The sequence below is a fragment of the Aquarana catesbeiana genome, linkage group LG07, assembly GCF_042186555.1.
Source record: "Aquarana catesbeiana isolate 2022-GZ linkage group LG07, ASM4218655v1, whole genome shotgun sequence".
NCBI lineage: Eukaryota > Metazoa > Chordata > Amphibia > Anura > Ranidae > Aquarana > Aquarana catesbeiana.
Window position 1 is genome coordinate 260647597 of NC_133330.1, and position 24287 is coordinate 260671883.

The 24287-nt window shown below is 41.6% G+C and overlaps 1 protein-coding gene across 3 annotated transcripts in view; it reads right to left on the minus strand.

Annotated features, from left to right (window-relative positions):
- The window catches only part of LOC141103553 (flavin-containing monooxygenase 5-like), a 197821-nt gene that overhangs the window by 141743 nt on the left and 31791 nt on the right, over positions 1 to 24287 (minus strand). The window lies entirely within an intron of this gene.

The window sequence follows — 24287 nt, forward strand, 5'->3', positions numbered from 1 at the left end:
CAACTGGTATCAAGAGTTTGTCCCTCTTGCTACTTCCACCAGATTTACCAAGCGGGAATTAGAACTCCAGGCACGTCTGGAGGAATATACCTGTAGTGTAATCAACACCAAGGAAAACAAATTTCTTCAGGATAAATCAGCCCATGATAATGGTTATGCATATAACTGGAACCAAACACCCTCGAATAGATCCAATCCGAAATCCTCTAATTTGGTTGATCCTAAAGTTGATATTGTAGTACCTGATGTACCTAATAATATCTCTGTTTCTTCCTTTTCACCCAGCAACTCCACCACATATCGTGAACTTTCCCAGGATAGACTGCCCAAAAAAAGAAAAAGTGATCGAACCTTGGCCTCAACGGATTCTATCCATCGCACTTTCAGACCTACACCTACTAGACTACCTTCGGTGATTCGTACTCACTCTACTAAAATGCACTCTTCTACTCCCTTTCCGGCACCTGGTCCAACCTCCTCCGCACCTTCTTCATCGCAGCCACAATCACAGGCTCCTATTGGGGCCACTAATCTTGGCACTTTGATAGCGTCCTCCACTATCACCCGTAGGGTAAGTGAACCCACGTTATCCACAGCATTTCCCTCTAGCACTAAAATGATGGATCCTAAAATTGCACCCATTTTTTTAGGGAAGAGTCCCGATCAGATACACAGTCATGCACAACCCACACAAACTCAGGAACTTCGGGATTAGAAATTCTTAATTTATCCTCAGTTCCTTTAACCGAGGAACAAAATTTTGTACTCAAATTAGGGTTAACATTTTGTCCATCCACCAACTTGGATAGATTCCAACTAATCAAAGACATACATTTATTTGCTCGACGCTTGATGTTCAAAGTCATCTATGACAAACCCACGGTCACTACAAACGTCAACACCTCCTCACTTGAACTTTCTCTAATGGAACAGCAAACCATCGAAGACCTTATGTCATTATGGGAAGAAGGTCACACGGGAGGCGACGAGCTATCTGGCATTTGGCCAACTGGCGTCGCTATACCGGGTGTCTCCTTTCCTCCACCCACTTCATTCAAACCTAAATCTCGGACATTTCCGTCACTTCAATCCAGTCCCAACATTTGGGCATTTGTCCAACAGACTACCCAAGAAATCAAACTTCTTAATCTGGACAACTCCATGGGACATAATTTATCTCCCAGGCATCGTAAAGCTTTGAATGATCTGCAATGTAATCCGAATTTGATTATTAAACCGGCAGATAAAGGTGGCAATGTTGTTCTCATGGATGTCCAGGCATACGAACGTATGTGCCTGGACATCCTTGACAATCGACGTTGGTACAGACCCATTTCGATAACATGAATTCAAAATTTCACTCTTGAATATTACAACCTAATTTTTAAAGCCTATCAATCAGGCACGAAAGATCTAAATACCTGGAATTATTTGAACGTTAAGGATCCAAAAATACCTACATTTTATGCCCTTCCTAAAGTGCATAAATCTTTACAGCACCCCCCGGACGACCAATTGTATCGGGCTGTTCCAGCTTAACCGAGAATGCCAGCTCCCTAATAGACAAATACTTGAATCCACACGTCACTTCTCTATTTTCCTATACAATTGCATTCCACACATGAAAGGTATCGAGGTAATTCAGGAACAACTAAATGAACGTGGACCTTCCTTTATTCCATATAGCCAGTTTGTTCTCCAGTTGTTGAAGTTTATATTGACAAGAAATGTATTCATGTTTGGCTCCTCCCACTACCTCCAGGTGCAGGGGGTGGCTATGGGGACCAAATGTGCGCCCTCATATGCCAACTTGTACCTGGGGGGGTGGGAGAGAGACCTTTTTTCTAACGATCATTTTTTTCGCACTCCTCAAACATGTCATTGCCTGGCATAGGTATATTGATGACATTTTGATATTTTGGTCTGGAACCCGGGATGAATTGACACAGCTGGTTAACTTACTGGCTATTAACGACTACAATCTCACATTCACTATGGAATGCAGTCAGTCCAGGATCAATTTCCTGGACCTGCAAATCCATGTGGACACTGATGGAACCCTCTATACATCTCTTTTTCGAAAGCCCTCCGTGGAGAACACTTTGTTACATGCAACCAGTGCACACCCGCAACCCCTCTTAGATAGCATTCCATACAGTCAGTTTCTCCGTCTCAGGAGAAATTGTACCTGGGACTTCTACCAGGCATCTAAAGATCTATCTGCTAGACTACATCAAAGAGGCTATAGCCGTTCTTTATTCAAACGAGCTTTTGACAGAGTGGTCAAATTGAATAGGCAGGACCTTATTCATTCTAAACAGCCCTTTAAGTCCAATCAATCAGTTCGTTTCATAACCCAATTCTCTCAACAACACATGCAGACTAGAGCAATTCTTAAGAAATACTGGCCCCTGCTAACAGCGGATTCCACTGTGAGCAAGTTCGTCAAAACTTATCCTGAAATCACCTACCGACGCGCCCCTTCTATGAGAGACTGACTCGTCATGAGCCATTATACACCTAAACAATCCACTAGGGTCTCCAATAATGGCACTTTTTCTTGTGGACATTGCGATATCTGTCCTTTTATTATCAATTCCAAAACAATAATTCTTCCCAATGGACAGATTCAGTCTATAAAATACCGTGTTACCTGCAACACCATTGAGGTGGTCTATTTGGCCCTATGTGTCTGTGGATGTTTTTACGTCAGCAAGACGAAACATCCATATTTCAGACGCATTAGGGACCATATTATGCCACTCCATAAGCAATTGACCACTACAGCTCTAAACAGACACATTGCTAATCAACATAACTTTGATCCCAATGTAGTACGATTTGCAGTGCTCGAGCATGTACCCACACATGCTCGAGGTGGCAGTATTGATATTTCTCTTTTAAAAATGGAAACCGGGTGGATATATTGTTTGGATGCCACCAAATATCCTGGCCTAAACGAGTACATTAGCTTCAAATCCTTCTTATAAGGCTATTCAATATGTTCATTAGCTTTTATGACTCACTGTTCCAAAAACTTTGTGGGTTCCCTAATCTATTTGACTCTTGTGTTGGGGTTGCCTTTCTTCTTATGTTTTGGGCTGTTCATCCACCTCTCCATCTTTCTCCGCCTACCACCATGAATGCTGTTGCTCTAGTAGCCCTTTCGATCTCATAGGCTTAACGCTTGTGATAGTGCCCTTTTTTGTTTCTTTTTGTGTTTTCTCTTATTATTGAATAAGATATTTATTTACTGTACGTAATTGTTGTATTTTTCATTTGTTTAGTTTTCCATTTATCTTTGGTAACTCTGATATTTTTGTATTTTCAATTTTGTGTTTGTACAGACTACTCCATTTCACTATTTGAATTACTTGTTTATTTGGATTATTTGCAGCGCTATGCTATTCCTTACTTTATGAATTCATGGTATTGTTTCACAATGATAATAATAGTGTAGCGCTATATGTATATATATATCATAAATCTTACATATATGAAACAGTGAATAGAAACCTAATCATCCCTTACAGGGAAAAAAAATGCGTATAGAAGTGGCACTATGTGATTCAAAACAACACTTGAAGTACTGTGAATATTAATAACCAATAATAAAACTCACATAGCGTGATAACGTTTAAAAACATCAATTTATTAAAATAATAAAAGGTAAACTCACATGGTAGGAGATCAAAGACAGCTCAAAAAGATCAAATAGCGGTAATCGTGAGGGGTCCACCCGACATGTTTCAGCTACAAAGCCGTCATCTGGGGTGTGGAGCCCCCCCACCTCACCGCTTTATAAACAAGTAATGACCCCCACTGGGAGTGTCACAATACCGGAAGTTTAATGATTGATGTCACTTCCGGTTAATAGAAATAATATTTTACTGTTAGATTTCCACAGGCCAAATATGAAGGGAGCAATAGACAGTAATATGCAACTATCACCCATAAATGGAAAATACGGGATATATAATGTATAGTATAGTAACGGCTTGGTCTGCAGATTCGGAAGTAATCCGGACGCAAACCAAGCCTCTCTGTCAGTACAGCCAGATCCCATTGGCTGTAGGCGTATACCAGCACCGTCACGCTCCGCCTATCTGGCTTGGCCTCATGATCCGTGTATGCGCGATGACGTCATATTCCGCACTTCCAGTGCAGCGTCGGTGCGCTCCACTACTAGGACCAAGCCTCTCTTTCGTGCTGGCAGCCGCATCTCGTCTCGTGTGAGAAACGAGGCGCTGATAGGTGGAGAGGACCGGAACGCAGCCATAATGATCTGACATCAGTTTAAAGTGTCAGCAAAGATGGATCTAAACAAAAGTAATACTTAAATATGCCATGATGTCAAAACATCGTGAAATCTATAGACAGACCTAATAAAGGTCATAAAGGGGCATCAACCTTAACCATATATTAATTAAAAGTAAAAATGGAAACTAAAATGACATTGCCAATGAGGGGCATCATGTACCATAATACAAAATAAAATAAAAAATGAAAAAACTGGACAAGACCTCATCATGAAAAGGCATCCTCCATACAGTAATTAATATACAAAATATGCATATCCTGAGGTGATATTAATTCTATTACCTTCCTTAATAATAATATGCAAAGTATATTAATCTTAAATTAATATTAACAACAATAATTGATAGTAATTAAAATTGAAAAATTATTGGAGAGAGACCATAAACTATGTACCTAAGCTCGGTTAATAAAAGAATTTATGTCCCACTCCACATTAATACCTTGCGGGAAGTGGGACCCCAATTCATAAATCCAGTAAGTCTCCAAACGGGAGACACCCCTAAGGGTGGAACCCCCCCGCCAGGGTGCAACATATTTATCGATAATGAGAAATTGTTTGCCCGCAGGGTTTCGGTCATGGAATTCCCTGTAGTGTCGAGGCACAGTGTGTTTGGTACTACCTGCTTTAATGAGATTAATGTGTTCAGAAACTCGTGTTGTAAATGATCTGATGGTCCGCCCCACATACTGCTTACCACATGGGCAAGTCAGAAGGTAAACTACCCCTTTAGTAGCGCAAGTGCAAAATTGCTTGATTTTATAGGAACGACCAGTCACAGTAGAAGAAAAACTATGACTGGCCCTCCTACCACAGGTGTTAAACTGACATACCAAACATTTTTTGCAGGGGTAGAAGCCAATCCAATCATGGAAAAAAGAAGGTTTACTCGGGGGGTTGATGACATTAGGTGCCAACTTGTTTTGGAGAGATGGGACACCTTTGAAAACCACCTTGGGGGTTCTGGGCAACAAAGGGCCCAAAACCTTATCCGTTTTAAGGACGTCCCAATGGTGTTCAAAAATTCTTTTGACGTGCTTATGTTGAATGGAGGATGAAGTCAGAAAAGACCATTTAAAATCCTCGTTTGATTGTCGAGGTCTATCCTCCAATAATAATTGACGATCAGTCAAACAACCATTATCGATCTCTTTATCCAAATCAGAAGAGTTATAACCCTTCTCTAGGAACCTATCTTTTAAAGACGCTGCCTGGATCTTAAAGGTGTTAAGGTCAGTGCAGTTCCTACGTAATCGTAGGAACTGACTCTTAGGAACTGACCTGATCCAAGACGTGTGATGGCAACTGTCGGTCGGTATGTACCCGTTCCGATCGGTAGATTTAAAATAGGTACTAAATACAAATTGGCTTTCCTTTCTTTCAATAACCAAGTCCAAAAAATGGACTGAGGTTGTACTTGCTTCAAATGACAGAACAATATTCCTATCGTTGTTATTGAGGGTCGCGATAAAGTCGACTAGACCATCTGAACTGCCAGTCCATAGGAGGAGGATGTCGTCTATGTACTGGGCCCACAACAGGAGGTGTGGGTTATCCATGGCATAGACGACATCCTCCTCCCACTTGGCCATGAATAAATTGGCCAGACTGGGAGCAAACTTTGATTCCATTGCAACCCCCTTGTGTTGACGATAGAATCTACCATCAAACCAGAAATAATTGTGTTGCGTTGCAAACTCAATTAAATCGATAATAAAGGCTATCTGGGGTGAGGCAAGGGAGGCATCCCTATTAAGAAAACAGTTAACCGCATCTATACCCTTACGGTGCGGGATGCAGGTATAGAGGGATGCAACGTCTGCAGTTGCCATGATAAGATCACCAGGGTAAGAGACATTTGAAAGTAATCTAATCACATCCTTAGTGTCTTTTAAATAGGACGGAATCTTAAGTACAGGTGGCTGAAGGAAAAAGTCTATATATTTACCAATTTTTGAAGTGACCGAGTCGATGCCACTAATTATTGGCCGACCTGGAGGGTGCAAAGGGTCCTTATGGACTTTAGGCAGGTAGTACATAACAGGAATACACGGGGCAAGGGGAACTAAAAATGATCTCTGCTTCTTATTTAAAATACAAAGATCAAAACCTTTAGATACCAATCTTTGCAAATACTTTTTATACTTTTGTGTAGGATTACTAGATAATTCAATGTATGTCTCACGATCTCCCAAAATACGGTGCATTTCGTCAATATAATCTGATTTATTTAATAAAACAATGCGACCGCCTTTGTCGTCGGGGCGAATGACCAAATTTTTGTTATCACATAGAGTTTTTAGGCCTGTTGAAGGTAAGGGGTTGCGAAATCTACGTTTTAATGGGATGTTAGCTAAATCTCTCAACACTAAATCTCTGAACAGGTTGATAGTTGGTGGGAGTTGTGTTGGGGGGCTAAAAAGAGAGGGATTGGATAGGCCCGAATGGACCGTGCCAGACGTTGCCGCCCTAGCTACATTCCTAGTGGGGTTTGAAATAATATACCTCTGAACATTAATTTTTCTAATAAACTTCTGAATGTCGATGAATGTGTCAAACTTGTTAAGTTTACACGGGGGGGCAAATTTGAGATCCTTATTTAAAATAGTTTTCTCTTCCTGGGTGAGAATAGTATCACTCAGGTTAAATACCCCCTGACAGGTTAGACTCGTTTCCTTTTTTCATCTCTGGATCCTCCTCCCTCCTCTGGACCCTCTCTTGTTTCCGGACCTCTTTTTTTGTTTTGGGGGTCCTTGTGAAAACCCTGAGTGGTCCGTGACCCAGAGTGAGGTTGTTTATAGGGGGATGAACCATACCCAGCATTGGGAAATGGGTAGACATTCTCATTATAGTGATCACGCAAAGGGGAATATCTATTGTATGTAGAGACCGGAGGGTGCCTATAATAAGGTGGATTCTGGTGGTAAGAATAGTGGGAAGAGTCACGATTGCGAACTGGGGAACTTCTATAATAGGAGTTTTCCCGTTCATAATATTGATGTTCATCATGACTACGATAATCACCCCTATTTCCTCTACCACTTTGTTGTTTCCTGGGGGTATGTATACTAGGGTGTCGACCCCTATGTGAAGAGGGGCCTCCACCCTGGGTTCGCCCCTTTTCAATAGAAAGTTTAGGGCGGACAGAAGGCTCCATAAGAGGAGCTACAGTCTTGAACCCTGGACATTGGTTTCCATTGCAGACTCCAAGGTGGGTGCCGTGATGGTTTTCTGCCATCCAAACACCCTTCCCGCCTTGTAGTCCCCAATATCGCGGGAATACTTTTTGTGTTTCTTGGTTCTTTGTTCTTTATCCTCTTTTACGAGATGTGCTTGCAAATTGGAGGACAAAGTATTATATTCAGCCGAGTTTTTAAAAGTAAGTAATTTATCTTTCAGTTCCTTAATCTCCCGATCTAAAGTCGAAAGACGAATACGTTTCCTCGTAATGAGAAAATCAAGGAACTTGATACCAGCGTCATTAAAATATGTGAACCAAGAATCGAGTTCGGGCTCACCCTGTTGAGAATGAACATCCCACCTGAGGCTCCATGGGATCATGCCTTCTGTATTGTTCCAAAAAGGCAAGATCCCATTGAAGGTGGAGTGACATACCAAACATTTTTTGCAGGGGTAGAAGCCAATCCAATCATGGAAAAAAGAAGGTTTACTCAGGGGGTTGATGACATTATTAACCGGAAGTGACATCAATCATTAAACTTCCGATATTGTGACACTCCCAGTGGGGGTCATTACTTGTTTATAAAGCGGTGAGGTGGGGGGGCTCCACACCCCAGATGACGGCTTTGTAGCTGAAACATGTCGGGTGGACCCCTCACGATTACCGCTATTTGATCTTTTTGAGCTGTCTTTGATCTCCTACCATGTGAGTTTACCTTTTATAATTTTAATAAATTGATGTTTTTAAACGTTATCACGCTATGTGAGTTTTATTCCTCGCATGGTATTTGAAATATTCGTTTGGCCTGTTGGACCATTCGGGGACGTTGAAAGCTGTGGTGAGACCCCTTCTCCCATTGTAAGCTGAGGATATCTGACGATTCATCTTGCCAGACCAGGTGGTCAATAAGCCTCTCAGACTTGTAAGACGTAGGTCTTTTCAAGTTACTTAACTCTGGTAAGCCTTTTCTGGTGCTCTGGTGATGGTCCTGCCACCTACCTAGACCCTCTGTCCATCTGTGATTCCTTATCTATCTACTCATCTGCCAGATGTGATCAATTCCATCTACGAGGAAACTCTGGAGTTTTTCCACCATTTTCAACGCACAATCCCCATAAACTTTTGGTGGCGGTTTTCTATTCCACAAGTCACTATTAATATATTTGTCTGATTTTTTTGGACTTGTGTGGTTGATTTACCATATGCGTATGGTTTCTTAGACTTATTATATGGTTTTTTTATTATTGGTTTTTAATATTCACAGTACTTCAAGTGTTGTTTTGAATCACATAGTGCCACTTCTATACGCATTTTTTTCCCTGTAAGGGATGATTAGGTTTCTATTCACCGTTTCATATATGTAAGATTTATGATATATATATACATATAGCACTACACTATTATTATCATTTTTTAACCCTTACCTGTGTCTAGAGGTGTGTTAGCTGCTAATTGTACTATATTTTTTAGTATTTTTTGGCGCAGCGCTGTACTTATCTCCCTATTGATGGTACTGTTTCACCGCTGGGCTGGGAGCATACCCAGTGATGTCCTATTCAGTCTTAAACATCCTTTTGATTCTCTGTCTGCCCTGTATTCCGCCCGGCCGTCAGACCCTCCCTCGTGTTTAATCACTCCCTCCACAGCCCGTGACTGTATGGACACCCAAGGGCTGGCCGTTGTTGTCGACCAGCCCACTCTCCGGCTCATCATCGCCCCTTACTCCCCGCCCTTTCTATCCACTAAAACATCAGCCCCGCCCTTTCTATCCACCTCCATCCACAGCCCCGCCCCCGGAAGCGCGTATTGGACATTTCCTGTCCGTTCACGCTCCCAGGATGAACGGGTCATTGTGGGTGTTGTAGGCTTTTGCGGGATGTAATGCGCAGGCGCACGAGGCCATTTTATGTCCGCTCCTGATTGGCCGATTCATTTTGCCAATCAGGTGGGGGCTTTAAATAGACGTATCCACAGTCCATGAGTGCGGACATACCGGGACGCTACACTGGTCGTTTTGAAATAGCAGGTAAAAATTGCTCCATGATCAACTCCAACAATTTAATTGCGGGGATAACATGTTACCTGTTTTAACTTAGGAATCCTGCCCATACCTTGCAGGCTTGCACATTACACCTGATGCGTGTCAAATCACAAACATCCACTGCAGCATACCTTCTATCTGAAAGCATTAGACTGCTTCTTGTCTGCAGCCCAACCTGTATAGCTTGTTCAACAGGTATGTATGGTCAATTAACCCTAATACTTATGAGATAGTTCTGGGCTTTTTTTAGCTGCTTTCTTTATATATACACCCTTCTTTTCTATTCTATCCAGCTTGGTCAATCTATACGGTCTATTAATAACGGACTGCTTAACTATCATCGGATTTTGTCATCGTCCCGGCTCTCTTTTTTCTCTATGTGATTTTAACTCTTGGTGAGTATTAAGGACTTTTATGCCCTTTCTCTCCTGTTCGATGTAACTGAGCTAGTCTTATATACATTTTTTTAATATATTTAACCACTTGACGACCGCCTCACGCCGATGTACGTCGGCAAGGTGGCACGGACAGGCAGAATCACGTACATACACGTGATCTGCCTTCCGCGGGCGGGGGGTCTGATCGGACCTCCCCCGGTGCCAGAGGTGGTCTCCATCTCTTCCCGGGCGATGAGAGGTGAGGGGGAGGCCATCCATTCGTGGCCACCCCCTCCCGATCGCTCCCGGCGAATGAAAATCCTTCCTGTGTCTCTGTAATGTAAACAGAGGCACAGGAAGTGATGTCATCCCTCCTCGAGCCGGTCTTTTTGATCCGGCGCCGAGGAGAGAAGACATCCAAGTAAGTGCACCAACACTACACTGTCAGTAGAACACGCCAGCCACACTTTTCACCCCCCGATCACCCCCCGATCACCCCCCTGTACCCCCTGTCACACTGACACCAATAGCAGTTTTTTTTTTTTTTGCATTGGTGTCAGTTTGTGACAGTTATAAGTGTTAGGGCAGTTAGGTTAGCCCCTTTAGGTCTGGGGTACCCCCCTTTAGGTCCAGGGTACCCCCCTAACCCCCCCTAATAAAGGTTAACCCCTTGATCACCCCCCGTCACCAGTGTCGCTAAGCGATCGTTTTTCTGATCGCTGTATTAGTGACACAGGTGACGCTAGTTAGGGAGGTAAGTATATAGGTTCACTGTCAGTGTTTTATAGCGACAGGGACCCCCATATACTACCTGCTAAAGGTTTTAACCCCCGGATTGCCCCCTAGTTAACCCTTTCACCAGCGATCACCGTATAATTGTTACGGGTGACGCTGGTTAGTTGGTTTGTTTATTATAGTTTATTATAGTTTTAGGGCACCTGCCGTTTACTACCTTATACAGGTTTAACCCCCTAATTGCCCGGCGGCGATATAAGTTAAGTTTTTGGGGTCAGATAAGGTCTGCGTCGCCCCAGGCAGTGTCAGGTTAGTGCCAGTACCGCTAACACCCACGCACACAGCATACACCTCCCTTAGTGCTATAGTATCTGAGCGGATCGATATCTGATCCGATCAGATATATACTCCCCAGCAGTTTAGGGTTCCCATAAACACAGTGTTAGCGGGATCAGCCCAGATACCTGCTAGCACCTGCGTTTTGCCCCTCGGCCCAGCCCAGCCCACACAAGTGCAGTATCGATCGATCACTGACACTTACAAAACACTAAGCACACATAACTGCAGCGTTCGCAGAGCATAGTTCGTTAGAGCCCAAAATGCCAAATCGAAGGTACACTAGTGAAGAGGCCTACACGTTTCTGAGCATGACAGATAGTGAAGAGGAAGTCACTCATCTGTCAGATTCAGGCTCAGAATACGATCCTGTAGAGGACAGCGGCTCCATGACAGATAGCTCTGACGACGGAGTTGTGGTCCCTGCTAAGGTCAGGCGTACCAGACCCCAATCTTCTTCTGTCCTTGAAGTGCAAGAACCGCAGGGCTCTCGTATGGAGCAGAGAAGTACTAGTACCGCTATTCCTTCTGGTGAACTGGCAAGCACCAGCGGCCTAGTACACCCTGGTCGTACATCCAGCACTGCAGTAACACTTGGTGACGTGGCGAGTCCCATAAGTGCAGTTCAAGCTGGCGAGGTGGCAAGCACAAGTAGTGTCCAGCTGCCACCAAGAAGACAAAGACAGGCCCATCGTGCCCATAGTGCCCTTCCTGCTGCATTCGCCAATCTGAATTGGGAACCCACCACTTCTGCAGCACCCGTACTTCCCCCTTTCACTGGCCAACCCGGAATTCAGGTGGAAACAGTTGATTTTACGCCACTGGATTTTTATTCACTGTTTTTCACCGAAGATCTCTATAGATCTATTGTGGACCAAAGCAATTTATACGCTGGTCAACACATCGCCGCTAATCCCCAGTCCTCCCTTGCCAGAGATTGGAGACCAATTATGGTCTCCAAATTTAAGATCTTTCCGGGCCTTTCCCGCAACATGGGCTTGAATAAAAAGAGTAAGTTGCGGTCATATTGGTCCACTGACCCAATTTACCATGCGTCCGTGTTCTCTGCTTCCATGGCCAGGGCACGATACGAGCAGATTTTGCGGTTCATGTACTTCAACGACAATGAACTCTGTCGTTCTCGTGGAGACCCTGGATACGATCGGCTCTACAAAATTCGGCCCCTCGTAAACCACTTCAACCAACGTTTTGCAGACTTGTTTACTCCCCATCAAGTTGTCTGCATTGATGAGTCCCTGATTAAATTTTCTGGCCGCTTGTCATTCAAACAGTACCTTCCCAGCAAGCGTGCCAGATACGGGGTCAAGATGTATAAGCTCTGTGACAGGGCCACAGGCTATACATGTAGTTTTATGGTTTACGAGGGCAAAGATAGTCACGTAGAGCCAACAAACTGCCCTGACTACATAGGAAGCACTGGCAAGATAGTGTGGGCCTTGGTGTCACCCTTATTCGGAAAGGGGTAACACTTGTACGTGGACAATTATTACACGAGCGTGCCACTTTTTAGTCACTTGTTTGATCAGCAGATTGGAGCATGTGGCACCGTGCAACCTAATCGCCGGGGCTTTCCTCAGCGGCTTGTAGATTCCCGTCTTAGGCTGGGGGAGAGAGCCTGCTTGAAGTGTAATAACTTGCTCGATATGAAGTGGAGGGATAAGAAGAATGTTTTCGTTCTCACCTCCCTTCACACAGACACGACGACCCAAATTACTACGGCGACTGGTGTTGTGGAGAAACCCCTCTGTGTCCATGAATATAACCAAAATATGGGAGGCGTGGACCTGAACGACCAGTTGTTGGCGCCGTACCTAGTTGCCCGTAAGGCCAGACGCTGGTACAAAAAAGTGTCTGTTTATTTATTTCAATTGGCTTTGCTGAACGCTCATGTGCTATACAGACCTTCAGGACAGACTGGATCCTTCCTTAAATTCCAGGAAGAGATCTTCAGAGCCCTTCTGTATCCAGACGGTGCTCCACCTCACCATCCCCAACCAAATGCAGTAGGCCGGCTGCATGAGAGGCATTTTCCTTATCCCCTCCCGAGTACCCCTACCCAACGAGCCCCCCAAAAAAGATGTCGTATCTGTAGCAAGCGTGGATTTAGGCGTGCCACCCGGTGTTATTGTTCCTCCTGTCCTGGCAATCCTAGTCTTTGCATGGGTGAATGTTTTGAATGCTACCATACACTAGTTGAGTATTAGCGTAGGGTACAGCACTGCACAGACTAGGACACACTTTCACAGGGTCTCCCAAGATGCCATCGCATTTTGAGAGACCCAAACCTGGTACCAGTTACAAAAGTTAAAGTTACTAAAAAAAGTGTATAAAAATAAATAAATAAATAAAAAAACACAAAAAAAAATTTAAAATAAAAAAAACAAAAATAGTTGTTGTTGTTTTATTGTTCTCTCTCTCTCTATTCTCTCTCTATTGTTCTGCTCTTTTTTACTGTATTCTATTCTGCAATGTTTTATTGTTATTATGTTTTACCATGTTTGCTTTTCAGATATGCAATTTTTTTTATACTTTACTGTTTACTGTGTTTTGTTGGTAACCATTTTATTGTTTTCAGGTACACCATTCAGCTGCAGAGCGGATTTATTTATCTTGACAGCAACGATACATAAAGCCGTGACTCCAGCGCTGTCGGAGGTGATTTCACCACCACAGTTACATACTTCAGCATATATGCCGAAGCGTGGGGGCAGCAGTGGGTGGAGGAGTGATTTGCTCCTGCCTTTTGTGGGAGGATGCCCCCATGCTTCGGCATATATATTTTAGGCACGGGTTGCGTTAAATGTTTTATTTTTTACTATGTTTTTTTTTGTATTTGCTTAGCAGGTATAGTAAGTATTACTGTTATCCTGTAATGTTACTTAGTTTTTTGGTTAACCATCATTTGCTTAGCAGGTACGCCATTCAGTTGCAGCGCGGATTTATTTATCTTGACAGCAACAGCGTTTGCTCCCACGATATATAAAGCCGTGACTCCAGCGCTGTCGGAGGTGATTTCACCACCACAGTTACATACTTCAGCATATATGCCGAAGCGTGGGGGCAACAGTGGGTGGAGGAGCGATTTGCTCCTGCCTTTTGCGGGAGGATGCCCCCATGCTTCGGCATATATAAATGGTGCATGTATGCCCATCATTAGAAGTGGGTGGATGAAGGGAGGTATTCTAATGGTGGGCATACCCACCGATCAATATCTTTTTTTCGTTCAGCCCACAGGCTGCATGAAAAAAAAGTTTACCATATATGCCCAACAAGGACCAGCAACGTACTGGTATGTTGCTGGACTTTGAGTGGTTATACCAGAATGATGCCTGCAGGTTTAGGTATCATCTTGGTATCATTCTTTTGAACCAGCGGTCAGCTTTCATGTAAAAGCAATCCTAGCAGCTAATTAGCCTCTAAACTGCTTTTACAAGCAGTGGGAGGGAATGCCCCCCCCCCCACACCGTCTTCCATGTTTTTCTCTGGCTCTCCTGTCCGAACAGGGAACCTGAAAATGCAGCTGGTGATTCGGCCAGCTGACCATAGAGCTGACCAGAGACCAGAATGGCTCCAAACATCTCTATGGCCTAAGAAACCAGAATCTACGAGCATTTCATGACTTGGATTTCGCCGGATGTAAACAGCGCCATTGGGAAATTGGGAAAGCATTTTATCACACCGATCTTGGTGTGGTCAGATGCTTTGAGGGCAGAGGAGAGATCTAGGGTCTAATAGACCCCATTTTTTTTTAAAAAGAGTACCTGTCACTACCTATTGCTATCATAGGGGATAATTACATTCCCTGAGATAACAATAAAAATGATTAAAAAACATAAAAATGAAAGGAACAGTTTAAAAATAAGATAAAAAAAATCAAAAAAATAATAAAGAAAAAAAAAAAAAAAAAAAAAGCACCCCTGTCCCCCCCTGCTCTCGCGCAAAGGCGAACGCAAACGCAAACAGCAATTGCACCATGCATGTGAGGTATCACCGCGAAGGTCAGGTCGAGGGCAGTAATTTTAGCAGTAGACCTCCTCTGTAAATCTAAAGTGGTAACCTGTAAAGGCTTTTAAAGGCTTTTAAAAATATATTTAGTTTGTCGCCACTGCACGTTTGTGCGCAATTTTAAAGCATGTCATGTTTGGTATCCATGTACTCGGCCTAAGATCATCTTTTTCATTTCATCAAACATTTGGGCAATATAGTGTTTTTGTGCATTAAAATTTAAAAAAGTGTGTTTTTTCCCCAAAAAATGTGTTTGAAAAATCGCTGCGCAATTACTGTGTGAAAAAAAAAATGAAACACCCACCTTTTTAATCTGTAGGGAATTTGCTTTAAAAAATATATAATGTTTGGGGGTTCAAAGTAATTTTCTTGCAAAAAAAAAATAATTTTTTCATGTAAACAAAAAGTGTCAGAAAGGGCTTTGTCTTCAAGTGGTTAGAAGAGTGGGTAAATGTTGTGCATAAAATGCCAGGACAGTTCAAAACCCCCCCAAATGACCCCATTTTGGAAAGTAGACACCCCAAGATATTTGCTGAGAGGCATGTCGAGTCCATGGAATATTTTATATTGTGACACAAGTTGAAAAAGACTATTTTTTTTTTTTTTTATGCAAAAAGTTGTCACTAAATGATATATTGCTCAAACATGCCATGGGAATATGTGAAATTACACCCCAAAATACATTCTGTTGCTTCTCCTGAGTACAGGGATACCACATGTGTGGGACTTTTTGGCAACACTGACCTCATGAAAGACTGGTATTCCCTTTTTAATAAATGTGAAGAGAACTACTCCAGCACATCATCAAAAGGAGACATTTTAAAATGAGAATGATTGAAACAAGTATCACTGAAATAAAAAACTTATTACTACCCTTTGTCCATCTTAAAGAATATAAAGATAAAGAAAAAGAACTACAGGAATCCATCAATAAATATGATATTACTATACAGGCTAAAAAACAGAAAAAATTTAAAAGAGACGTTATGGATTATAAAAACTCTAATGTGTACAAATGGCAAATACATGGAGATAGTCAGGATGAACAACCAGATGACCCCTCAATGGAGGAAGAATCTGAGGAACCAATACTACTTCCACCTCTGGGAATGATGGGAGGTACACCCAGGAGAGTGGACAACTTACCTTACAGTCCAACAAGACTCATTACTCCCAACATAATATCGGAAAGAAGGGATAATAGGAGAGGTGACTATAGAGGGCCCCCTAACTATAGAACTCCATCAAATAACAGATATAATATACCCGTACGTAACAGATATTCCCCATTAAGGGATGACTACAGAGGCCAACATCTGGGGTACAGAAGAGGATACGAGGGCGGTAGGGATTTTCCCCGAGTCACCTACCAGGACAAGCCCCCTGGGAGATGGAGACCCCGTATTCCCTACAGGAATCCTGGTTGGAGAGGACGGAATGCTTATGGAGGACCAAGGCCAGGAGACCGCTACTGGAGTCTGAGGAGGACAGAAGGTCAAAATACATACCAGAGACATGAAACAAACCCACAAAATGGAACCAGGAGGGAATATCAACAGGAAACAAATATGGGACCCATACACAGGCATATGGAAAGAGAAAGCAGACAAGAGGAAGACGAGACGGCAGGAAGAAGAAAAAGACCCAGAAATTATTAGGTCAAGGGATTTTTAACCTCAGTAACGTACAGTTTACACAAGAAGAACTAGGAGTGTTGGAATTGGAACTTAAATATGCTCCAGACAAGCCTCTAGACAAGTTTGAGGCCTATATCGACCTTCAAAAGTTTTTAAGAAAATTAAACATAAAAAAACATTTTGCCATGAACCCAGGAGAAATAATAAGAGAACACTCGGAGTATATACATACCGAACTTAAAAACAACTCCATATTTAACCCTAAAACCCCAGGAAACCAATGCATTAATGCGTTTAGGAAAATGGTAGAAGAAGATATCAAAGCAATGAAAAAGGCAAGAAGAGACCAAAGAACATCTGGAAAACCATCAAAGATATAGGAAACAAACATGATGTAGTAATCAGGCCAGCAGATAAGGGAGGAGGTCTGGTCATCCTAAACAAAAAAGATTACCAGGAGGAGATGAACAACCTTTTGAACATAGAAAATACCTACAAAAAATTAACAGGGAACCCGAAGAAATAAAGTTAAGAACATATGTGGAAAAAGGGAAAACCAAAGGGATCTTGAATTCCAAAGAGGCCGAATATATGATATCAAACTCGACAAAAACACCAGTGATATACTATACGCCCAAAATCCACAAGAGACTGGATAAACCACCAGGAAGGCCCATTGTCAGTGGGATCAATTCCATCTTCTCCAGACTAGGAGAGTATCTAGACAAATTTCTTAAACCCCTGGTAAAAGAAGGCAGATCGTATCTACGCGACAGCATGCAATTGATACAAGAACTCCAAAAGGTGAAGGGAGCAGAACAATGGCTACTGGTGGCGGTGGATGTAAATTCGCTATACACCAGCATTGAACAAAAGGATGGACTGCGGGGAGTAGAAAAAGCAATGCATATGAACACCAGTATGAAGCAGGAACAGATTAGTTACATTCTAGAGGGCCTAAAGTTAGCCATGGAATGTAACTATTTCTGGTACGATAAGAAATACTACGTACAGACAAAGGGGGTTGCAATGGGGGCTCGCTACGCCCCAAGCGTAGCTAACTTATTTATGGATATGTGGGAGGACAAGTATATCTATAGTTAAAACATACCCCAGATCAAGATGTACAGGCGGTATATAGATGACCTGATCATCTTATGGGATGGAACACCTGAGAGCCTGACTAATTTCCTTGAGAATCTAAATATCAACAAGTATGGTATCACGTTCACCGGAAAGTGGAGTAACGAAAAGATTGATTACCTGGACCTGGAAATTTTCAAAATGGGGGATCTGCTATCAACTCGCACATTTTTTAAAGCGACGGACCGCAATGGGTATATCCCCACCTCCAGCTGCCATCACCCATGATGGAAATCCAATGTCCCCAAAGGACAACTGTTGCGCATACGTCGCAATTGTGATACGATGGAGGATTTTAGCAACCAGGCAGATATCCTGATTAAAAGATTCCAAGAAAAAGGCTATGATAAAGACAGACTCCTAAAGTTGAAAACAGACATTTTGAAGATGGACAGAACTTCCCTCTTCTGTAATAAGAATAAAAATGACAACAAGGGAGCTGATATCTCTTTTATCACCGGGTTTAACAGCCAATACAGAGATTTAGAAAAAATAGTAAGAAAATATTGGCCGATCCTCAAGGAGGACCTTGTCTTATCGAAAATCCTACCCGCAAAACCTAAGTTTGTATACAGGAAAGCACCCAACCTAAGGAACCATCTTGTGAGAAATGTTATAGACCCCCCGCAGACCATTAAAATCTGTCCAGACCTGAAAGGATTTTTCAGATGTCAGAGATGTTTACCATGCAAAGTGGCTAAGTGGCAACCCAGAAAGAAGACTGCATTCAGATCATGCACCGACCACAAGGAATACCGCATTAACCAACTAATCACATGTCGGAGCACACATGTTACATATATTATAGAATGCCCTTGCCACCTCCAGTATGTGGGCAGAACCACCCGCCCCCTCTTTGTTCGGATTAGAGAACACATTAAAAACATTAGGAAAGGGTTCCCTAACCATAGCCTATCCAGGCACTTTGATGAGGTCCACCATAGAGATCCTAGTGGACTTATCTTCTACGGAATTGATACAGTGCAAGAAAACTGGCGGGGGGGGCAATAGAGAGATTTCAATCTCCAGAAATGAAACTAGCTGGATATATCAGCTGGGATCTCTTGCCCCCAGAGGGTTGAACCTGGAAATAGACTTAAACTGTTTTATCGCGAATCCTTAAATCCCTTGAAGCACCGACACACATAGACAAGGGATCAGACTCCCAGTTAAATAATATTTTTCAGAATATGGGTTTCTATACCATGTGATAGAACCAATACGCTGTAATGTACTATATATATAGTAAATAGTAGGTGAAATACATCGCAATCTGTCTTCAGTAGGTTGGGTCCAGGGCCTCATTTCGACATGCCTGCCTCTAACTGACTATATGTGTTGTCAAAATTTATAGCCGATGAGTATGCCATTGATGGAGGGGCTTTGGCCCTGTAGAAGGTTAATATATGGGTCAGGATGGTACATAGTACTCTCCTGACACCATATGTAAAGTCAACTGTTAGACCAACACATATGTGGCTAATGAGAGGCTAATTTTTTATCCCATATACATAAAACATCTACTATAGCACTGGATATTCCATGTGCCAGGCATCTTCATTTATAGCGTAATCCCCTTCTGTGTACTCCTAGTTCATACTCTATTCTTTATATATATATATGGTAAAGTGAGAGGTATAAAAATATATATTTTTATCACAAGTCACTGGTGATCTATTCCCAGTTCTATAATTATTTGCATAAAAACTTTTATATATATTTTTTACATATATCTTATATATACATTTTTATTAAAAAAATTTTAGATTTTTAATTAAAAAATTTTTAAAAAAATTTTTTCAATTTTTTTCAATTTTTTTCAATTTTTTTAATTTTTCATTTTATTTTATTAATCAATTTTTACACTACCAAGGAGTGCTATATATATATAAAGAAGAAAAAAAGGAAAAAAAAAAAAAATTTTTTTGTTCTTTTATTTTTTATAGTTCTATAGTACTAAGGTCCATTATACCACTATCTCCTGGTATTTTTTATTCCAATCTATATTTTTTATTCCAATCTATTTTATTTTTCTATCTTCTTTGTACGCCTAATTAAATATCTTAGTCAATTGCGTTTGACCACTCAAAACTAAGACAAACGGCTAATACACTTAGGCAACATGGTCTCCCATTCTTAACAAAAGATCCTGTTGACGGATAGATGTTAAACTGTATAAAGTATTTAATGTATGAGTAACTATGACGGATAGATGTTAAACTGTTTAAAGAATTTATGTAATAGCAATAATGTCCGATTGGTCTGGGATCATATAGACCTGTGGCTCTGTTAATCACACATCCCCCCCGAGCGGTATTTACATAATTAGGGGAGGATCGATGGAACCGGGAGGACTATATCTCTGTGTGAAGCGTGAAGCGTCGACACCGTCTTTGACAACGTCTTTGACAACGTCTGAGTCTGATGACGAAACGCGTAAGGCGGAGTCACGCTCACACGTCATACCCGGAAGAGCCGGCTGGAACGCAAGGTGGGACGCATGTTCGGATTTGCTTCCCGATCCCATCCTTAGCTTACAGCCGTGTTTGTAATGTTTTTATGAACTTTTAATTTGTCAAATAAACTGGACATACTGCACTACGGAAGCCCCCTGTCTATTTCTTTGTGTGAGGAGGATCTAGCAGTACTGAGGTGGAGAGCAGTGGAGGAACCTGGGCCTGGATCATTATAAGGGGACCCTTATAACCGGATCAACGGAGGAATCTCACGGAGCAGTGGAGCCTAAGAGGGACATCTACAAGAGACAGCTACCCAAAGACACCCACTCCTCTGCTTAGTACCCCCTTGGGGGTGACGGATTCTGGTGAGTGGGGGAGCACGGGGGGAGCACTTGGAGTCACCAGCTTCTACATGCACGGAAGTCACCTCTTATTATCTCTTGGGCATCTCTAACTGCATGCTGACCGATCCTGGGGTTCTCAAAATTCCTGTCTCTGCAAATAAGACATTTTATTTTATTTTTACCTGGTTTCATCACAGAGACTTTTTTATAGATGTTGCATTTATATATGCTGCTTATAATTTAACTGATGTTTGGATTCCTATTTTAGATTATATATGAACCTTGAGGGGGTCTAATATATTGCAATATAGAGTCTTAGCAATTTTCTTTTCTTTTTTGCACACAGTGCACTTCAGTCACTATATAAGTTGTTGATATGTGGTAATCTTACACGGATGTTGGTAGCCCCCAAATAGTGTGTTTTTTCACGGACACTAATAACCCCAAAATAAGAGGGTGACACACTATTTTAGAAATTTTATGGTGGTTTGCTGTAAATGCAAAGATTTATAATGTAGGTTGGACAAGTGTAAACCCAACCCACCTGCTGGAACACATGAGAGGTATTATTCACATAAATAACACAGAGGAATTGCACGTTCACCTTTAAAGGGTCATATACTATATATTTTCTCACCAAATACTCAAACTTTCTTCACTCTATTTATTTCTGCATTTTTGCACAAGCGTAGGCGTATATTCACTCAGGTGACATATATTAAGTTCTTTCCCCTTACATGCACTTTTTTGTCACTTATTTATTTTTATTATTATTATTTTTATTATTTTGACTTTTAAACAATATACACTGCGAATAGGGCAGCGCCAATTTCCCCAGACTTCTCTTTCATGTAATTCCACATATGCCCATGGCACGTTTGAGCAATATATCATTTAGTGACAACTTTGTGCAAAAAAAAAAAAAAAAAAAATTGTCTTTTTCCCGCAACTTGTGTCAAAATATAAACTATTTCATGGACTCAACATGCCTCTCAGCAAATAGCTTGGGGTGTCTACTTTCCAAAATGGGGTCATTTGGGGGGGTTTTGTGCCATCTGGGCATTTTATGGCCTTCGAAACTGTGATAGGTAGTGAGGAGTGAAATCACAACTTTACGCCCTTAGAAATCCTGAAGGCGGTGCTTGGTTTTCGGGGCCCCGTATGCGGCTAGGCTCCCCAAAAGTCCCACACATGTGGTATCCCCATACTCAGGAGAAGCAGCTAAATGTATTTTGGGGTGCAATTCCACATATGCCCATGGCCTGTGTGAGAAATATATCATTTAGTGACAACTTTGTGCAAAAAAAAAAAAAATTTGTCACTTTCCCGCAACTTGTGTCAAAAAATAAAATATTCCATGGACTCAACATGCCTCTCAGCAAATAGCGTGGGGTGTCTACTTTCCAAAATGGGGTCATTTGGGGGGGGGTTTGTGCCATCCGGGCATTTTATGGCCTTCAAAACTGTGATAGGTAGTAAGGAGTGAAATCAAAAATTTATGCCCTTAGAAATCCTGAAGGCGGTGCTTGGTTTTCGGGCCCTGTACGCGGCTAGGCTCCCAAAAAGTCCTAAACATGTGGTATCCCCGTACTCAGGAGAAGCAGCAGAATGTATTTTGGGGTGTAATTCAACATGCCTCTCAGCAATTTCCTTGGGGTGTCTACTTTCCAAAATGGGGTCATTTGGGGGGTTTTGTACTGCCCTGCCATTTTAGCACCTCAAGAAATGACATAGGCAGTCATAAACTAAAAGCTGTGTAAATTCCAGAAAATGTACCCTAGTTTGTAGACGCTATACGCTTATTGACTTTTTTTTTTACCAAAGACATGTGGCCGAATACATTTTGGCCTAAATGTATGACTAAAATTGAGTTTATTGGATTTTTTTTATAACAAACAGTAGAAAATATCATTTTTTTTCAAAATTTTCGGTCTTTTTCCATTTATAGCGAAAAAAATAAAAACGGCAGAGGTGATCAAATACCATCAAAAGAAAGCTCTATTTGTGGGAAGAAAAGGACGCAAATTTCGTTTGGGTACAGCATTGCATGACCGCGCAATTAGCAGTTAAAGCGACGCAGTGCAAAATTGGAAAAAGTCCTCTGGTCCTTAGGCAGCATAATGGTCCGGGGCTGAAGTGGTTAATCTTCAAGATTTCTCATCAAGCCCCCTGCAGTCACATTAAGACAGTGAGGAGTTGACCTTCACCTTGGAGGTTCCCTGTGTGGCCCTCCGGGTCGCCGTGGGTATGTATATGTGATCTTAAGTTGATGAATTTTCCATTCGTGCTGGGTTCCACTGATTGGATGATACTGTTTAGGTTCCATGTATTCTTGTCAGGGACTAGCATTGCGCTGCTGCTTTTTTTGTTTTTTTTTTGCTTTTTTGTATGTTCAGTTTATTTTATTATATTAAATTAATTTTCTCTTTGTAGAATTGCAACCTAATACGTCCCCTGAAGAAGCCAATGTATTAGCGAAACTAGTAGGGATTTGCATGATTTTCATCTACTGGTTGTAAATTTACTGTACATGCTCCTGTATACATTTGTACTATAACATGAGATGCAACTATTTTTAAATGATTTTTTCTAATAAAATTAAATTATTTTAATATACATAATCTTTGTCATAATTTTGGCACCGCAATAATCCCATCATTCCATTCACTGTCCCCACAAAAAATATCATCTCAAGGTTATATAAATTACTGTTGACGGTGGACGAAGTGGAGATACCGCCATACATTAGAAAATGGGAAAGGGAATTGGGGTCACAAAGTGATAAAATTACTATTGGAAAAATATTAAAATTAACCCATAGTTCGTCAGTAGACACCAAAACTGCCGAAAAAAATTACAAATGTCTAACCGGATGGTACGCAACCCCAGATAAAATCAGCAAATATCAAAGGGGTAAATCGGGGGAATGTTGGCGAGGATGTAATGAGGCAGGAACAATGGTCCATTTGTGGTGGGACTGCCCCAAAATAAAAAAATACTGGAAAAAGGTCTTATATTTTATAAAAGAAATTACTAAAAAAGAAATAGCGCAAGACCCGTGGATAGTATTGCTGCATGGAGTGGAAGGAGAGGTAAAACAATATAAAGAATCATTGATACCACACCTTTTAAATGCAACAAAAAGACTTATTCCCAAGAAATGGCAAGAAGTAGAAAGCCCACCAATATGGGAGAGGATTGACTCGGTAGATGAAACATACAACATGGAATGCCTGAGATTCAGCATAGACGAAAAAGGCGAGGGGATTAAAGACAAATGGGAGTGTTGGAAAGAGTTTAAAAAATCATGGAGCTATGCAGAGGAATTGAGAGTATAGATCTATAACAGGGAAAGGGAATACCATAATTAAGAACAAGTGTTTAGACATGAAGGTAGGGAGGGGGGAAGGGTGGTGGGAGAATTAGGTTAAAGATTCTGTATTAAAACGGGGAGTACTTCTTTTGTAAGAATTGTTACAAAAATTTTATAAGTGCATTAGATATAAGCTACCATGATGTGACAACGAGAAGGGACAAAAATGAACTGCAAAGTTGAATTAAGTCTCTCAAAAGAGTTCGCTGAAGTGGCTTAAAAAAAAAAAAAAAGAAAAAAAAAATTAGAACACCAGCAATTGTCTTCAGGTAGCTTTAGGTGCACACTGTGCAGAGGACACAGTACACTAACTGTAA